We start from the raw sequence: 19,584 nt of genomic DNA on the forward strand, positions 1-19,584 counted from the left end.
CATAATAAATAAATAAATCTTTAAAAAAAAAAAAGAACAAGACAGAATACTGCTGCCAACAAAACTATACCAAATTTGCTTTTCCTAATCAATATAAAATTATAAACATTCCTCAATGATCTGCAATAGACAGTCAAATAGGAACCATACAAAGGGATATGGCTGTTTTCTGCTACCTACACAGAGCTCATAGACAATAACAGAGCTTCAAGATCTAGCCATGCCACAGATTTTAAGTAGAAGACACTTTGATTCTTTGGCTCATGGAAGGTCAAATGTATCTCCCTGTCCAAAGAACAACTGTTGGTCTTCTAATAGTTCAAAGGAAAATTGAACTGTAGATAGCTCTTGTATGATGCCTGGCTTAACCACCCCCGCCCCCTGTTTCTTGCCTGAGATGTGTTAAAATACTTTGAAACTACAGTAAACCAATGAGAGTAGTTACTCACATTCAAGGACAAGGTACGAAAATCCAGTGTGTTTGTGAGTGTGGGGGGGGTATGCGCGTGCGCACATGCATATATGTGCCCACATGTGGACATGAGGAGGGAAGAGGAAATAATGGGGTTACCGGGTTGGTTTGTATTTCTCAGTGAATTATGGCCAGCTACCCAGCAGTCTGACCAACTAATGTGCATCTCATTTAATGTAATAATATACATTAAGACCTGTCAAGCCCTATTGTGGAAAATGAAGAACTGCACATTGTACCACTTCATATGGAAGTCTGCATATGGAACCCTTTAAGGGTTCTTAAGAGACCCATTGGGGTTTCTAATTATTGTGAAACATCTCCTGGAATCCAGGGAGAGAGGGCTCTTGGCAGAATTGCTTCTGCCATTTCAAATGTTCACTGTGAAAATAATTAGATGATGAGATTTAGACAGAAACCGCTAACGAATATTTTCTTAAGTCTCCTTTTTTTCTCCCTTTTTAATGTACAGAAAATGAAACTCTGAAATCAGCAAGCACAAAAGGAAAACAATATGGTGCAATGCATTCTGGGGGTGGGGCTGGGGCCTCTCCTTTTTTTCTGACTTTAATGCTTGGCTTCCTGCGGTTACAGTGGGGGGGATTTTTTTCATTTTTTGAACATTATACAATCCTGTTGAAAATTGGAGCGAGGGTTGTTTTTTTAAACTTCTGTTCTGACTTTCTAAAGTTGAGCAAGTCTCCATTGTTCCCCGAAGATTACACCCGTTCCTTCAGAGGGAACCCTGACATTAGAGAAACGTGCTTTAATCAAGCCTTAAAGTTATCTCCCCCCCACACCCACCCACCCACACCAAGCCCAAGCCGAACCAGAGAAACCTGTCCTCTGTAACTACAAGCCGAGCTAGCATGAATCCAATTAGGAGCCATCACTTGTACCCATGACATAGAACATATTTGTTCAATTAAAACAAACAAATACGATTAGGAGTTTACAAAGCCATGCTTAGGGGAAGATGGACATTTCAAAAGAAATGCAGGGTTAAGAAGGACGTGGTTGTGATAAAAGTAAGTTGCATGAAATGAGAAAGGTGAACTTAACAAATGGCGACACCGGAGTCAGATCCCATCCACAACCAACAGTGTCTTGGCTTGGTCACATCGAGTTTGATCGCTGCTCCCTGGAGCAGGCGGGCTTCATACACATGCAGCTGAAGGCTGCCCTCGGGATCCGAGATTTGGTTCTTCTCTTTGAAGATTTACTCCATCTTAATTCACAGACTCGGGGGAAAGGGTAGCACAAGCCTTGATGCTAGTTTCTCCCAATGCAAGCTGCTCCTATCCAAGGTCCTTACATTTCTTTTACTGTACTCCAGATTAAGGGAGGATCTCTGTACCCTAAAGACCTTCAGCACTGGACTGTGGAGAGACTGTGCCCTGTGCCAACACATTTTCTCCAGTCACCTCTAGGTCTACATTCATCAGATGCCTGAGGATTCACTCCTCAAGCTTAATTCACAACTAGTGCGGAGATTTGTTTTAGCCCTTTACTTGGTCAAAATGCATTTTTATCAGTATATTTTAAATGTGGGGTTTTATTCAAATAATAACTAAAATATAATTATATCACTTTCCCTTCCTCTTTCCAGGCTCCATTCCCCAATGCTCCCTCCCTTCAAATTCTCCCATGACCTGCTCTCACTTTCTATTTTTCTTGATTATTCTCATTCTCATTCTCTCTCTCTCTCTCTCTCTCTCTCTCTCTCTCTCTCTCTCTCTCTCTCTCTCTCTCTCTCAGAAACACACTTGCAACTTGTTGATTCTGTATAATATTGCTTGTATATATATGATTTCAGCACTAACTATTTAATGTTGGATTACCAAGTAGGGGGCCACCATTGCACCTTTAGGGATATCTTGCCATATCACAACCATTGTTGTGGTTCATAGCCTTTATTGCTGGGAAGTACTATTGATTTCTTCCCTTCCTTGACAACTTACATATAACCTTCTGGTATGAACATAATATCAGGACATATGAACATGAACACCTTCTGGTATTACCACAGGCAGGAGGCGTTTAGGTCAATGCAGTTCAAATTCACTAAGGGTGTAGTTTCTTCATCAATAGGGACTTACTCTCAACCTCTGAGAAGCGATTGTTACTGGCTTTGATCAAAATGCTCTTTGATACTAGTCCAGTGCCTAGTACAGTTTAGGCTTCCAATTAATATTAATATTGGTCTTTTCCTACCAGACTTTTCATAATCATCTAGGATGGCCTGTGCCAGATGTCTAATAAGCAGTATTTCAGGTGTAGTACTAAAATTAAAACAAAGGCTGTTTGTAGGGAATTGTTTATTATGAGGATAGAAATGTTAAGGAATACCCAGAACAATATTAATATGGGCTTAGCTAATGCTTGCCATGTGCACATTTATCATGTATCTATTAAAATTTGTTAATACTGTCAACCACACAGAAACGACTTTGCAGCTCTGAGGTGCCATTTTGTGTGTATTTGTATACATATGGAACAAAGGGAAAGTGTTAGTTTCATAAAACCTACCACCAGTCCTCTATGTTTCTGTCTCCCTCAGGATGTCAGGTATCATGACCAATGCATATTTGATCCTATACTTCCTGGCCAGAGGTCTTCACTGAGTTACTGTTTCTGAATTTATGAGGAATTCAGCATCAACAAAGGCATATTAAATACCTACTAAAAGCACCTACTTATAGGTGCTGAGTGGTAGACAAAATAGATGATACCCTTGACCTCATAGAGACTAAAGACTACTGTGGAGAATCAGACAAAGTGTGTATGTCTTTATGTGCATGCATATACATGGTGGTAAGTCCTTTGGAAAATAAGAGGATAATTGTGTAATGAGTACACAATATGGCATGATTACTGAGCACCTGTTATGTGCTCTATGTTATCTAGCCACTATCCCTGTACAGAATAATATGCAAATCACTGTTATTGAGACCTGGTGGACTCGTAAAAGAAAAGGGACATGGTAAAATATAGAGCATGCTAGATGATAACGTGCCAAGAGGGGGAAAGGAAGATAAGATGGGTGTACAATAGGAGAGTTATGTCGGGAGCACTTTCAGTAGACTAGATGCAAAGGTCAACGTCTGTAAATGATGAGAAGGCATGGGCTGGCAGAAGTACAGAGGGTTATCTTCAGATAGGTTTGGATGCCAGTCGTTTAGATGGCAAAACAATGTCTGTCCACTTTCCTGATTGAAACACACCTTGGTTGTTTGTGCTAGGAGAGGTGACTATGGGATCGAGCCATCTCCCTGCTGCTCTATGGCGTCTTTTGTTTCTAGCCTGATAAAGCCCATTTTGTCTTCCTTTCATAACATCATTATGCCTTTCAGGAACCAGGAATTCTTTTTGTATTTTGACATTTTTATCTCAAATGTCTTCAGCTTTTGTTGGTATAGAGTCCCCATATTTTAATAGCAATAAAACATTTTAAACGCAAAACACAAATTGGATCAGTTGCCCAATGCAATATTGAACTGTGCTATATCTTATTCAATCCTAAAGGCAATTTTGCAAGCAAGATTTTTACCAGAAGTTCAGTTTATAAGTGTGAAAGTTGAGAATCTGAACTGCTAAGTGCATCCATCATCACATACTGGTCATGAGATTGCATGTAATTTAGTAAATGCCAGCATATTTCTGATGCCAAATCTATGTCCCTATCCCACCCTCAACTCCATTCCGCAGTCTAGCGATAGAGACCTCTAATACATCCCAATATCTAACTTCCTTTTTATTTCTTAGTAGCAAAATAACCATATTATATGACATAGAGACATAACCACCATGTGAAATTTTTTTTCCAGAGTAACTTGTTAAGGAGTCATCCATGTGATTGGAGCAGCAGTCTCTGTGTGGAGAGAGCTAGAGTGCTATTTTGGGGGTCGGACTCCATTAAGAGATTATAGGATTCTGTGTGTTCACTGCTTTCTCTTCCTTCTCTGCAATGCAGATTTGATAGCAAGACTTCCAGCTGCCATCTCGTGATCTTGAGGATGGATGCCATGTGCTAAGGATAGCGGAACCGAAAGATGAAAGCATCCCGGTACATCGATGATAGCATATGTCTGTCACACTCTCCCTGGCCTGTCTCCCTCCTGACTTCTGATCAACAGAAAAGTAATAGCCCTGCTAACTTAAGACACTCCTATCTCACATCATTCTTAGCAATAGTCAGATGCAAGTTTTAACTCATACAACCCTTTCTGATGTATAATATGGAATGATAAGATGTGACAGACCTGTTTTTGCCAGGTCACATTTGTGTAGTAATTATGAAAAACTCTTTGCTTCAAAGGGAAAGAAACTTTTATGTGGAATGCAGTGTTTGGCACATGGAACATATTCATGGAAAACCATATTGAATAAATGGAGTAATAATGTTCTGTCAAACCAGATTTCTAAATGATTGACCTCAGCATGAAAGTGTGCTCACTGGGGTCTAATTCCTGACTGGAAAATATATCCAAGACATCTCGTCTGGACATGACCAAGATATTTTGTCTAGAGGTAAGAATGACCTCTCTTCTGTGGTGAGCTTTGCCTTTTAATTGTCTTTATAGTCTTTACTTCTCCACTCTTGCTATCCTTGTTCTGAGAGAAGGAATTCTTCTGTGATTCAAATTTCAACACTCCTGGCACTACTGAAAGATCCATGTCTAGGCATAGTTTTCATTGGTTTTTGTTTTCAGGAGTCACAAAAACAGTACTTATTTTATTGCCCATATAGTTTCCTTTAAGTGAAAAGAAGTCATAATGCCTCAGTGGTCACAAGCAATTTTTGTACCAAACAAACTAACTTAATAATACCTCCTTTGCTCTATTTGGGTCCAAACTGATCTATATTATTACTATGTCTGTCCATGTGGCCTGCAGCTCCTGCTGAAATTTCATAACTGTTTCAGTAAATTCAGTTCTGATGACATGGCCTGTAAGAGATAAAACAGAGAACAGCATGGCTTCACATCCTGAGAGCAGAGGAGCTTCTCAAAGACTTAAAATCGGGGATCTATTCATCCTCCAGATATCAGACATTCTTCATAAAGGACTGTAGCTCAGTTCAGTTTTTCCAAAAGTAACTGCTCTTACATTTGCCAAAACTGTCAACTGTATGCCTCGGATTATTGCTCGATAAACACCAGATCTCCGTGTGTTTTCAGGTGCTATCCAGTCCTGTTTTCTTCCAAGAGAATCAATAATATGTTCCATGAAGACCAGAATCTATGGGTCTCTGGCATTGAATATCACATGGCACTTCTGACCTCAGACTCACAGGTGAATATGGAAGGCAGAAGCAGGTCTGTTTGTATTTCCTATGACCTATCTCTTAAAACAATCCCTGGTCTATTTCCCAATCCAATCATACTCAATTGAAGTCGATAAATTTTGGAAAACTAATTATTTAAAATACAGTTGTAGGTGAGGTAAGGGTTGTAAAACTTAACCAGAAGAAGATCCTATTTTTCAAAATGGACTTTAAAATGTATCTTTGTGAACTATTTCATGTGTTCTTATTTCCATTGCAAACCAGGTATGTTCCTGCATACCTCTCAACTAAGATATTCTAGAACTGTACCTGTAGCATTCTAGAATTCAGCATTATTTTGTTCAAGATAAGTTAATAGAACTGTAAGAAATATTTATGCTTCTGACCCTGTGGTAACTCCAACAGGAAAACATATTCCCTGCCCTCTAGACACTATGAGGTTAAGAAAACAAAGCACATGTAATCCTATCAGGTATCAATTCGACTACTTAAAAAAGCAGATGACTTGGAAGGACCCGCAAAGCAGCAAGACACTCTGACGTTGCATGTAGAAGGGGCCTCCACTGAGTTTCTTCTAGGAAGGCCTAAGTCTGTTAAGAATAGTGACCTACAAGCCCAAAGTGATGAGTTAGCATTGCATAGAAGCAGTTAATACAGTGCTACTTCCTGCTTTTCCAGCCTTTCCTTGGAAGCTGTCATGGCTCATATGAATCTTGAATCAACTCAAAAACACATCTCTGGAAATTGCTGTGAGAAGGATTCCTAGACGAAGGTGAGATGAAAAGACCACTCTGTCTATGGGCAGCACTGTTCTGGGGTACCGGCTGTGGAATAGGAATGGAGAGGACTGGTTGAGCACTTACAGCCTTCCCTACTTCCTGATCTCCGATGCAACGTGACCAGCTGCATCCTTGATGCTCCTACCATCAAGTCTTCTCCTTCATGACAGACTGCATGCTTTCCAACTGGACGCGAAATACAAATGGTATTTTTGTCACAAAACCCAGAACAAGGATTTGACCAAGAAGACATCTCACACAATCCAACTTCAGCCAGTAAGCTGAGTGAGGCCAATAGGAAAATAGATGTTTTTCAAAAAGCTTGCATGTCATTACTCATCGCCTTTTTCATCTTTTGCTGATCTTGAAATATGATGTTGAGGGAAGGAGGGGCAGTCAGCATGATGTAGACATGAGAGCTGGAGCACTTGGAGATCAAATGTCCATCAGCATATGGTATATGAGATCACCACAGAGTGGCTTGCCATTCTTCACTTGGCTGTCATCCCAACATCATGTCATGGTGTATTCCCTCAGATCATGATCTCCTTTAGAAATCAAGAACTCGACCCCTGAGCTTCTAACTTTGTTAGAAAATAAGTCTGTTCTGGAATAAACCACCACTGCCCACACATTCTGTTACTTGTGTAATAAAGCCTTCTTTTGTGTGTGTACATGTAATGTGATGAGTGTGTGATGAGTGTGCCTCTGCATTTACATTTTTTATATGTATGGGATCACATGTGTTTGCATACATGTGGAGGCAGGAGTTTGACATCAGGTGTCTTTTTTGATAACTCATCAACCTATATATTGGAATAGGGTCTCTTGTTTGAGCCCAGAGCTCACCAATTCAGGTAGTCTAGTTAACTGCCTCACTATCATTCACTGGGATTACAGGTGAGCACTAAGCCCACCCAGTATTTATGTGGAACTGAGGAGCTAACCCCCAGTCTTCACCTGACACACACACAGCTAGGACTTTACTCACTGGGATATCTCTTTGACCCTAATAATAGCTTGCTAATTGCCACAATGTGGTGGATTATTTGGTCCAGAACAGGCGGTGAGGAGTAAACTTCTTTAGCATCATGGTCAACAATGATTTACTTTAACACTTGCCATCCACATCCATACCTACCATGAATGCCTCAACTATCTTCATTAAGTGGAGAAAAAATAATACTTCTTGCTAACCATATGGCCATGCTGTAACCCCAATACCCCAGAAGCTAAGAAAGGATTTTCATGAATTTGGGCCATATTGGATTATATAGTGAGCTCCAGGTTAGTATGGGCTACAACATATGACCCTGTCTCGAGGAACAAGAAGAATATCCAAGTTTTGAATCACTTTGCCTCTTTCAATGAGTGAGAGAGAAGTTTTATTGGGATATCCAAGTAGTATAACACCATTATCTTCCATGTCCTAGTAGCCTGTGGTCAAGGGAACAAGAAGTCAGTGGGTACGTTGAGCTGAGCCCTTATTAGCTCATGCCAAGATGCCCAGAAGTAAATGTGCTCACTGTGACTTTTTCGATTGGCAATGCAAAATAATACTTTTTTATATTTCTCTCTAAGAGTACAGATTTGTACTCTGAACTCCCACAGTTGTGGAGCTAGCCACCTTCTAATAGAAATGTACTTTAAACTGAGTTACACTGCTCTGCCCTCATCTGGTAGCAATTGTCAGGTACGAGAAAGAGTCATTGATAGGACCTTAAGGAACATCTTCCTATTGGCTGTGCTTGTAAGTCCCCATTGTACACATGGCAGTGACTTGCTACAGTGTGAACTTCAGGGAATCTGACCGAGAGCAAAACTCACACCTATATCAACACTCTTCGTGTTGTACTCATTAGAAGGAGACATTCTCAATCACCTTACCTAACTACTATTTCATGTTTCTATTTTCCATTTATTAGGCTAATGTATATCTTATTATTTAATTTTAGGAAAGAATCTGGGACACTGTTTGTTATAGACCAACCTGAACTACTGACTGCAGCCACATGGCTTTGGGTCCAAAGTTCTCCCAATCTTTAATATTCAAATAACTCTGCAGTTTTTGTATGAGTTTTGTGGGACTGTGACCAAAATATCTGACAAATAAACATAAAATGGAATTATTTGTTTTGCCTCACGGTTTTAGAGATTTAAACCCATGGTCAGATGGCTCCATTAATTTGGGTCTGAAGAATGGGAAAACATCATGGCAGCAAGAATATGTGGAAGAGGAAGCTATTTTTTTTTCTTGGTAGTCAGGATACAGATTGAAAGATGAAGAGGAGGGATCAGGGACTAACTATGACTAATATTTCCTCCAACTAGATCCCACTGCCTAAAGCCTCCACCACTGGAAAATATCTTTACCAACTGGAGACCAAGCATTCAACACTGGAAGTCACGCTCCATGTTCAAATCCTAACAGTCACATACGCAGATGCTATTTTATTTGTTTTTAAAATAGCAAACAAATAGAACATGCTTAGTCAGGAGAAATGAAGAAGAGAGAGGACATTGTACCTTTTCCGCTCAGACTAAGACCTAATTCTCTGGAGGCAGAATTAGGAGTAAAGGCATTAAATCCATAAGGTTCTAGATAAATTCTAGAAAACACTGCAAAAATGTTGATTAGAGCAACAGTCATTATAGGGAATGCTTGAATGGTCAATTCCCTGATACATATACAGTCAAGGGCAATGCTCTGATAGCAACGAACTATGATAGCACTATGTACTAACAGTATCAAAGGGCCATACACATATTATCCACATGTCAAATAGTGGAGTCTCTGTTTTGAACACTTTAGATCTCCTCTACAACTATTTTGGTCACAGTTTTAAGATGAAGAAAGATGAGACCACTTGTCTCAATGTACCTAGGATACATGAATTTCAAAACTAGGAATATGAACCATAGAATCCACTACTGAGCAATACCAGCTCCCAAATGAAAACATAGAGGAATGAGTACATCAAGAAATGTCAAAAAAATTCAATCACATTCCTAAAAAATAATTTCTTTTGAAATTACAATTACACTGTTTCCTATTTTTCTTTTCTTCCTTCCAACCCTTTCCATGCAGTTTTCTTGCGCTCTCTCTCTCTCTCTCTCTCTCTCTCTCTCTCTCTCTCTCTCTCTCTCTCTCTCTCTCCCTCCCTCCCTCCCTCCCTCCCTCCCTCCCTCTTCCTCTCTCTCTCCTTCTCTCTCTACTCAGGGCTACTGAAGTCGTGGATCTTGGAGGTGAACCCACAACCACCACTTGACTAAACCAGTATAATTCCTAACTACATTCTAAATATTTATCCTTGTACCCACAGATAAATGTAGTTCTCACCCCTCATCAAAGAAACTTCTCTTTGCAACAGATGGAGACCATTACAGAAACCACAACCGATCAAAATGCAGAGAACAAGAGATCACGTGGTGCCCAGTCTCAACTGATACATCTACAACACCATCACATTTAAAAGATCATGGCAAGTCAATTTACCTTATATATCTCTCTTCAGTCCATGAAGGGGAGTTAACATCATTCATTCCATACTTTCTTTTACCAGACACACAGGACCAAAAGTATGATCTTAAAGCCATCTCCCTCCCACCCAACTTCACCACAAGGGAATCCCTTTCCTTTGGTTAAAACATCTCTGCATCTCCTTGGCATATCCTTAGAGATAAAAATGGCAGTTTATAGTTTTGGCATCCAGATAGCTTAAGTCTCTGCATCCATTATATTGTAATACATCTAGAACTTCCAAAAGAGGATGCTCATTTTTTTAGTTTGTGACTATTGTTGCTTCTAGGCTGAGAACTCTTAGTGAATTTTCTGAGCACTGCTTCTTCATGTTTTCTGACTGTTTGGACTCTGTATATGGAACCTAAATTATGGACTAACTACAATTCTAAATACTGAGAGGTGGCTTTTGACATTTGGAAGTGTATAAATAGACAAGGAGAGAAAATTCACAAACAGGCAATGTTGTTGTATAAGTTGGAGGTCTGATGGCAAGTCCTGTAGAACAGGTAGAAACTGTAGGAGGCTAATATCTCCAGAAGAGAGGCTTGTCACTATGACTCAGGGAGGCCTGTGATGCTGTCTGGTACGGGAAGTGAGGGTGGACAATAATGTGAACACTATAGGGATTTCCCACATTATCAGTCCATTATTCAGTGACTGATAATGTGGGAAATAAGAAACTCTTGAAATGTTTCTGAATTCTTTAAAATTTTTTCTTTTTGATTCATATACAATACATTGTGATCATATACCTTCCACTAATTCAACTCCTCCACAATCCTCTCTGTTGAAATGTAATGGTGATTTTAAAAGTCAGGTTCACATTCTAGAATTCCACAGCAGAGAGAATGAAAAAAAAGATTGATAATTGGGTAGCAGGATGGGAATGAAGTAAGGAAACCAGTGTGTGGAGTTTTAGTGAGCTGGGCTAATAAAATGACAGTGCAGAGGACGAGATGTGCCTGGATTTAAGAACCGTGTGAGGCTCTGTAGTGTCTCTTCATTCTTATCTGTCCTTTTGAGGCTTGTCTATATTCAGGAACCTGTTAGTCAATGCTGATTATGCCTGGTCTTTACTAGAATGAGTATTTAATCTGTTCCATGAACCTTTCTCAACCCACTTAGATGCATCACATGCCCAACGTTGCTACTGTAGGAGGCATTCATTAGTTTCTACACTAATCTTGAAATGACAGACAAGTTGAGGTTATTCTATCTTTTATTGGTCCACAGTTGCAATGCCAGAAAGCCAAAAAATGATCATAAAACCCAAATCTCTCCACAGGTTTGAGAAAGTCAGGTTGGCTGTAGAATGGGACCTGAATTGATGTGAAATCTTAATGGGGATACTTGAGCATATTGTCACAGAAATATTAATATCTTGGCTCGTAAGGTGCTGAGACAGCATGTCTTGTGTGTCCCTCTGGCACTACATTGCTAATCGGGATCATTGTCCCGTATTTATGTCAACCCTTATGGCTGTAGTACTCTAAAATCAGTGACCCCTTTTAACAAGTAGTAGTTCATCAGCTATTTCCATCAGTTGTGCTGCACAGCTCAAAGCTGCATCCTCCAAAGCTCTGCCAGGGATTCCATGAAGACAGCAGCTGCTGAGTGTACAGTCCACAGAGATAGCTCTGCCAATTAACAAAATTTATATATGCAATTTCAAAGACCTCTTTAACCTTTGCACTGATATTTCAAAGCAACAGTTTATTCAATTAAAAGGAAACATTTAAAAAACAGATAATATTTTTTACAGTATCTTAGCAACAGGTGATTGAAGCCATGCCTAGTATGAAAGACTTGAGGCGCTGCCAGAAGGGCCACATACTAGCGTTATCTTCCTTTTTAACAAATGGAATAAATCTAATATTGTTTTGGACAAGCTGTGCTGCATTACATCATAGTGTGAAACCCTGACAACAGAACTGTGATGGGAAGAACACTCAGAAGGTGAAGGTGGAGTCCCACAGACCCTTGCAGCTTTTCATGGGGAAAGGAAATGCTCCGCGCATCCCCATGTCTCGGCTGCCACTTCAGTGCCTGAGATGAATTCATTGTCACAATATAGGTAGTTCAGAGCTCAGCTGTCTAGCTGGAAACCTCTGAGGCAGAGAGCTCTGTCCTCACTTCCGTCACTCATTTGAGAATTCTTCATTGCAGAAAGTTATACCTCTGGATTACAGGTGGAAAATATTTATTTCATTTTAGGGAACTAAGCAGGGGGTAGAATCAGTTTGGGTTCTTACAATTGTTCTCTGAACCCTGGATACAAACCTCTCTATTTGGTTTAGGATCTAGAATAAACAAAGAATTTTTTTTAAAGCAAACGTTAAGAAAACAAACAACCCAATTAAATATTGGTGCCTGGTACTGAAGAGCGCTATTAAAAGAAGAAATACAAATAACTAAGAAAAGTGTTTTGAATGTTCAGCAGCCTTAGCCAGCAGCGAAGTGCACATTGAAATTATTTTGACTTTTATCTTTTCCCTTTCAGAATGGCTAATACAAAAAATAATAATAATAACCACAAATGCTAGCATGGATGTAGGGAAAGAAGAACACTTATTTACGGGTGGTAGGAGCACAAACTGGAACAGCCAGTATGGAAATCAGTGTGGAGATTACTCAAAAAGCTAGAAGTAAAGTGAACATGTTACTTAGTTATACCATTCCTGGGCATGTGCCCAAAGAACCCTATGTCCTGCTGTGAAGAAAACTTGTCTATCCATGTTCACTACCACCCTTGAATTAGCCAGGAAATGGAAATAGCTTAGATATTCACCCCCAATGAATAGACAAGAAATATTTACTGCACATACACAATGGAATGTTACTCAACTGTAAAAGGAAGTGAAACTTGCAAGTAAATGGATGGAGCTAAAAATAATTATTTGAGCAATAATGAAGATCCAGGAAGACAAACAACACATTTTCTTTCATATGCTGATACTAGCATTGACTGTTTAGATATGTGTGTTTATGTTGGAGTACCCATAGAAGCCAAGAAACTACTAAAGGACTGCAAGAGAATTTCAAGAGAAGGGAATAGAATGCAGGTAGTATAAATATGGAAAAGAGAGTAATGGAACAGGAAGAGTTAAATGGGTTGGGGAACTGGGGACCAATGTAGATTATGGAATAAAGAGAAGGACAATGAAATAAGGACTTTTTAAAATGCCATATAGAACCATGCTATAGAAACGTCACAGATACACATGTGTACATAAATAAAATCAAAAGAATTTGAGTAGACTATTTGGGAGTGGAGAGAGGAGGGGGAGAGAGGAAGAAAGACAGAGAGGAGAAGGAAGGAAAAAAGGAAGGAAGGAAGAAGGAGAAGAAGGTAAGGAAGAGGAAGGGAAAGGGGAGGGGAAGGGGAGGGGGGAAGGGAGAGGAAGGGGAGGAGAAGGGGGAGGGAGGGGGAAGGAAGGGGAAGGAGGAGGGAAGAGGGAGGGGAAAGGGGAAGTAAGGGAGGAGAAGGGAAAGGGAAGGGGGAGGGAGGGGGAAAGAAGGGGGAGGAAAGAAGGGAGGGAGAGGGGGAAGGGGGAGTCGAGGGGGAGGGGGAAAGGGAAGAGGAGGGGTGAGGGGAAGGAAAGAAAAAGAAAAGGAAAGGAAAGGAAAGAAGCCCAGTGTCAGATATGGTTACCTCTTCTTGGAGTTGTTGGTAAGTGTGGTATTTCCATAGGTTCTTTCCCTAAACACTAAAATCTGCTGCTATTATTTTGTCTCTGAACATTAAAAAAACTGCTGCTATTACTCTTGACTACCCTCTAGAACTTGATGACAAGACCTTACTGTTTAACAAATTTAAGGCATAGGACATAATTTAAACCAAGCTGATCCAGACTAGGAAGCTTCATCCATACTAGCTAGTTTCTATAGTGCTGGAAGTTGCTATGGTACTCCCGGAGAGAAAGGTCATCATCTTCTCATCCAAATATAAAGCTAAAATAATGACCTGTCTGGCAAGATATGCCCACCAATGCAATAGTGGGATGAATGTATTAAATATTACAATGTGAAATGATGTTAACCATGTTTCTGCCTAAAGTTCACTCTCTAAGATGGAACTCATGCCTAGTACCATCAGTGGGCTATTTCACAAGGGGGAACTTAATACTGTTACTCAGTTAAGTGGACATTATAATAAACTGCTCCCTTAAGTTTTTATCTTTATAGTCACAGACCATTGGATCCCCCAACTCTCATTAGAGAAGCTTCTTTTACAGTACATGGTGATTAATACAAAGATCAATAGCTGATCAACATGCAGAGATCAAGAAACTAAGGAGTACTTGACTCTAAACAGAACATCTATACCACATCTTCCCTTGGAACCTAAGATTCAGGGATAATCTCATACGAGGGGACAGAAAGAGTATAAGATATAGCAGAGTGGATATCTGCAGCAAAACAGTATTTGCTGGATGTGACAGGGACTTTATATACGTGAACTCACAGTGACTGTGACTGTATGCAGAAGACCTGAACAAGATCAAGACATAGAACATTCCTAAGATGGGCAGGGGAGAGACTCATGAAGTTCTATGCCTAGCTGTGGAGTATTTTTTAGCAATTGATAGCTGATGGGAGGGGGAGAGTCAGTTTTCTTCAGGGATGTGGCCCTTGAAAGATTCCATGTGCTCCAATAGATGACCCCATACTCATGCACAGGCAGGCATCACTGAGTGGACTTAGGGTTGCGTTTTAAGAGCACATGAACTCTCTAAGGAAATTAAGTGGGCGATGTGAGAGACACAGAAATAGAGGGAATGGAGAATGGGGAATGTATTTAATCAAATCACATTATTCACATGTAAACCATTCCCAGACAATAAAAAAGCTGCTGACATAAAAGTTAAAATAAAATAAATCACCCTTTCCATCGGTCATGGGACAAGTAGCAAGCCTGATACTCATTTCACAGTATAAGCCATGAATTCATACAAGCAAAGAGAGAGGAACAGTTTCTGGGTAGCAAGTGTGTTAGTAAAGGCTACTCAGTTTCTTTTAAAAAAAAATCACTTTCTCCATTGGGTATTTTCATGAAAGTTGGTGAAAGAAGAGATTATCAGTAAAAAAAACAAACAAACAAACATATTTTTAAAAATTATCAATGAAAGTCTCTATATACTCTCCAGAACATCTTCAGTCAATAACAGTTATCGAATCTACATTTCCCATAGCTCCCTAGTATATGGAACAACTTCATATATTCCTTGAATGAATGAGATTATACACATTGAAAAGCTGTGATAGCATGGTTATATATTTGTGGGCAGCATATTGTAGTAATTATTACTATAAATATTGGATGATAATTGTAATCTCATAAGGTCTGTTAACATCATTCTTGACTCAATTAAGCTAAACCCAAACGAGACCACCCAGTGAAACAGCAAATGAATTAAAACGTGCCTCCGATTTGATTCTCTCCGTGATCAGAGGAAATCTAGGTCTTTTATTTTTAGTTGGTTACCCGGAAAATAATTACCATTTTTCAGAGTTCTAATTTCTGTTAGGCATTAGGCTAGATACAAAAGACACAAAAGGATAGAGTGTGATTTCCGTATTCAAGAGCTATGCAAGCCAGAAGGAGAAAAACACATGTAAATGATAACCAGGACACTGCATGCAAAGAGACAGTGCATAACATGATGGGAACATGAAGGGGGTCTACCACTGTGATGGGTGAAAGATGATGTTGCCTCAGAGAACCAATGCAAAAGTCAGCTGGATATCAGAAGAAAGACAGGTATAAAGATCAGAGAATTTGTTATCAATATGACTACAGTGTCACATCAGGTATGAATGGATTTTTCTCACATTGTTACTGAGAGAATCACTTTTTCTTGGAATGGATGGAGTCAATGAAGGAAGAATATTTACCTTTCCTTTTCTTCTGCTCAGTTTCCCCATTGATAGAAACCTGTGTATTCCTCAACCCCAAACCCCAGGGACTAGTCTGCCTCTTTCTGACCATGGGTGTGATGACTGAAAGTATTCCTTGAGGTTTGATGCAGGTGGACTCTGAAACAGCTGTCATCACTGTTGGACCAACTCAATTTCATCCTCTGAATTTCAGTCTAGAAAGAACAAAAGGCCAAGGCCAAGACCAAGATGGAGAGACAGGTACAACACAGAGGATATAGGATAGAGCAGGGACTGTATTATCTAGAGTCTAGAGGGGGAAATGACCTATTAGAAGTTTGCAGAGAACATCTGCCCTTATTATGTCTTGAGAGCTGAGAGAATATTTTCCCAAAGGAAATCTCCTGCCTTTCAAAGGTTGACGCTAACAGGACTTGAGTCCCAACCAGTGCATCTAGAGATGGGGGAAGAAGTGAATTGCTAATGAGAATAGATTTCCTCTCTGATGGCTATAGACAGGATACAGAAAACAAGAACAGTAGCTGGAGATGTTTCTTCTCTTGTACCTGAGAGGTGCCCAGGGAAAGGTTCCTTTCTCTTCTCTACCTGTTCTCACACACATGCACCCACCTCTCTTGTGTTGAATCATCTCTCCCCAATAGTGTCCTTATATATTTCAGGAGGACAGAGGAAAAAGTTACCACTGAAGTGCTCACATCTCACAGTGACAGACCGACAAAAGAAGTGAAAAAAGACTGCGTGGTGACCAGTGCTCAGCTGAAATCATCTACAGGGAGGGAACATGTAGAAGAAAGGAATCTCAGTTCGGGGGAGAGGGCTAGAAAGGAGGGACAGTGTAGCCAGTAATGGTGAGCTACAAAACACACTTTGGAAGTGTCATAAAGTTTCTAACGTATTATTCGTTGACTTAAAGTATCTAACAAAAAGTGTGCGTGTGTGTGTGTGTGTGTGTGTGTGTGTGTGTGTGTTCCTGCCACTTATTTTGTGGGAAATAATGTAAGATCAAGTGTGTCAGAGTAATTTAATACTCTAAACAATACTTTAAGGGACTGTATAGGCAACCCATACTGAATTGTTCTTGAGAAAGATTAGATTCAGAATTCAAGGATGTAGTATCATTTTATAAGAACTGTTAGTCTCTCTTTGCTCAATCATTTCTCCATTTTCTTCTAAAAGATAACTGCTGTCATACAGAAGTATATTTCCATAAACCAAAATATAATAATTGAGGGATTAGTCAAAAAGAAAGAACCATGTTCAAAAGGGGGACACAGAGAGGGGAAGATTATTTTCCCAAGGGGACAAAAAAAATGTTCCTTGCAGCAGGCAGGGATGCTATGTCGCTTAAGCCTTGGGAACGAAAGCTCAGTGGGTCATAAACAAACAAAAAAATATGAAAAAGGATCCCATCAATGAGGCATCATGGCCAAGCAGAAGAGGGAGAGGTCATGTTCTATGCAGGAATTGGATGAGAGGCTCAGGTCAGCTAGGAGACCAGATGGCTAACAGGATGGCAGTATAGAGAAACTGGCTTCTGCAACCTTCCAGACAAATTGGCATGTGCCCTCCCCCACATCCCCCCCAGGCCAGGAAACCTCACCCAGCCCGGACACGGACAGGATTGAAAGATTGATAGCTCTTTCTCGATTCCAGCACTTCCACACAATCAAAAAAGGGTAGGCTTAGTAGCACTACTCCAAAAGGAAAGGATGGAGTCTTTGCTCTTGGAACACCGTCCCCCACCACCACCACCCCCGATATCACACCCAGACAGCCATCTGCTGGAGGACTCTTTCTCACCTCAGCTCACCTTGGGGTCAGCCCACCAGAAATGTGCTTGGCGTTATAGCACAGCCGGCAGGAGATAACTCCCCCTTCGCCTTTGATCTACAGGCATGGTGACTGTCAGGCTGTACATTTCTACAAGTGATGAAAACACTAACAATAGCCCAGCCCCAAACCTTAACCCTGAACCATGAAGTTGATAATATTCTCCAGAGTGATCCAGGGTAGTCTGGAGCCTCAGTCCTTTGCTATTGTTTTGAGGCAAGACTTACAAGCCACATGTCTGGGTTTTGCCACACTGGTGGTGCTGGGGATTTTTCTTCTTTGTGGGGAGATGCCACATTCAAATAAGAGCCGTTCTACACACAGGGTCTGAAAAGCTAGAGAATGTTTGCTATTAAACGCAGGCTGCCTGGCCCACACAAAGCAACAGATGATCTGCCCCTAAGGAGGGAAGGAAACTGGGGAAGATGTCTCTAGGCCTTGGCACAGCACAAGTTTTGTGGGCCTTGGTGACATATAGGTGCTTTGTACTGTAGCACATTTGTTATGCTGTTTAAACATGCATATGCTGGATACACAAAGCTAATATCTGGAACAATAAGGTAATCCTATATGCTTTGCAATGAAAAACACGAGCAGGGGGCTACTTGCTGCCAGAGTTCTGCCATTCTTGCTTAATTCTGTCTTTTAGTTATGTGATATGTTTGAAGGCATACTCAGTTAAAACTGTATGGAGAAAATGAGCTGCAAGCATATCCACTCTGTCTTTGAGAATCAGGAGGCCCATTAAGCATAGTTCCAATTAGAACTCAAAGAAACATCAAGGGGGAAGATAGAGCTCTCTCATACATGCATCCTTGGGCTAGCAGCTAACTAGTCTCCACTTCCACTAGCCCAGGCTTGCTGCCTCCAAAAGCAGCTTAAGGTGCAGAAATGTGGGGTGACATGAGAATAGAGAGTGATAGAACTTTACTTTCCCAATAGTCTTAGACACTTTCTCTTCCAGGGCAGACAGAAAGACTCTTGAGCAGGCAAGAAACAGAAATTCTTCCTGGCCTATGGACCATGGTGTTTGGTGGTTTCAGTTGATATGGGGAAATAACCAAGTGAAAGATGAAGTTGGTGGGATGCAGCTGCAGAGAAAGCTAGCAAGTCTGAAGACAAGCAGGTGCCTGCCAGAGCAGAAGATAAGAGCTGTTCACCCTCAAGTGATGCCTGGTGTGAGTATGGGAAGCTGCAAGCCCACACAGGCTCTGTAGATGGCCACTGCTCATCTGTCGGTGCCTTATAGTTGAAGGCTTTCTGCTGCCCAAGAGAAGCAGTGTAGGCTAATGAAAAGATCCAAGATCTTGAGCTTGTTATAAAAAAATCAATATTTATATAAAATTGTCATGGTGTTGGACATAAGCTGGGATTCTAAAGAAAGAAGCAGCTGTGTCGAAATAAATGGAGACTCCTAAAGAAATAACATTCAAGAGCTGGGTAAGAGAGTCGGGAGAAAGCAGCAGGACAATAAGAATAATTAGAACAAAGTATGACCCATATGTATGGAAATGTAATACCTTAAAAATAAACGAATAAAATCCCAGTGTGGGGGGAGAGGAGGAAAAGGAAGAGAAGGAGAAGTAGGAGGAGGATAAGGGAGAATGGGGGAGGGGGAAGAGATGGCAATTACCTTCTAAATTATTTGAAGATGGATTCTACCACTCACCTAATAGACAAAACCCCACTGATTTCTTCTCCTTCCAAAGCCATACTTTTAGCCAATGGTATTTCCTCATTTAATTGAGATAGGTTTCATCTCAGTGGCCACATCAGAATCTGGTCTTTGGGGCTC

The 19,584-nt window shown here is 40.5% G+C and overlaps 2 long non-coding RNA genes across 2 annotated transcripts; both read left to right on the plus strand.

Moving 5' to 3' along the window:
* Positions 1–4,790: 4,790 nt before the first annotated feature.
* Positions 4,791–7,170, plus strand: LOC121825159 (uncharacterized). The gene is made up of 3 exons (XR_006067299.2): positions 4,791–5,002; positions 5,653–5,767; positions 6,438–7,170. It is a non-coding gene; the product is annotated as an uncharacterized LOC121825159 (long non-coding RNA).
* A 4,840-nt stretch (positions 7,171–12,010) lies between these two features.
* LOC121825087 (uncharacterized) lies at positions 12,011–16,893 on the plus strand. The gene is made up of 3 exons (XR_006067175.2): positions 12,011–12,250; positions 16,153–16,199; positions 16,619–16,893. It is a non-coding gene; the product is annotated as an uncharacterized LOC121825087 (long non-coding RNA).
* Positions 16,894–19,584: the final 2,691 nt, after the last annotated feature.

This window comes from Peromyscus maniculatus, chromosome 22 (assembly GCF_049852395.1).
Source record: "Peromyscus maniculatus bairdii isolate BWxNUB_F1_BW_parent chromosome 22, HU_Pman_BW_mat_3.1, whole genome shotgun sequence".
NCBI classification, from domain to species: Eukaryota; Metazoa; Chordata; class Mammalia; order Rodentia; family Cricetidae; genus Peromyscus; species Peromyscus maniculatus.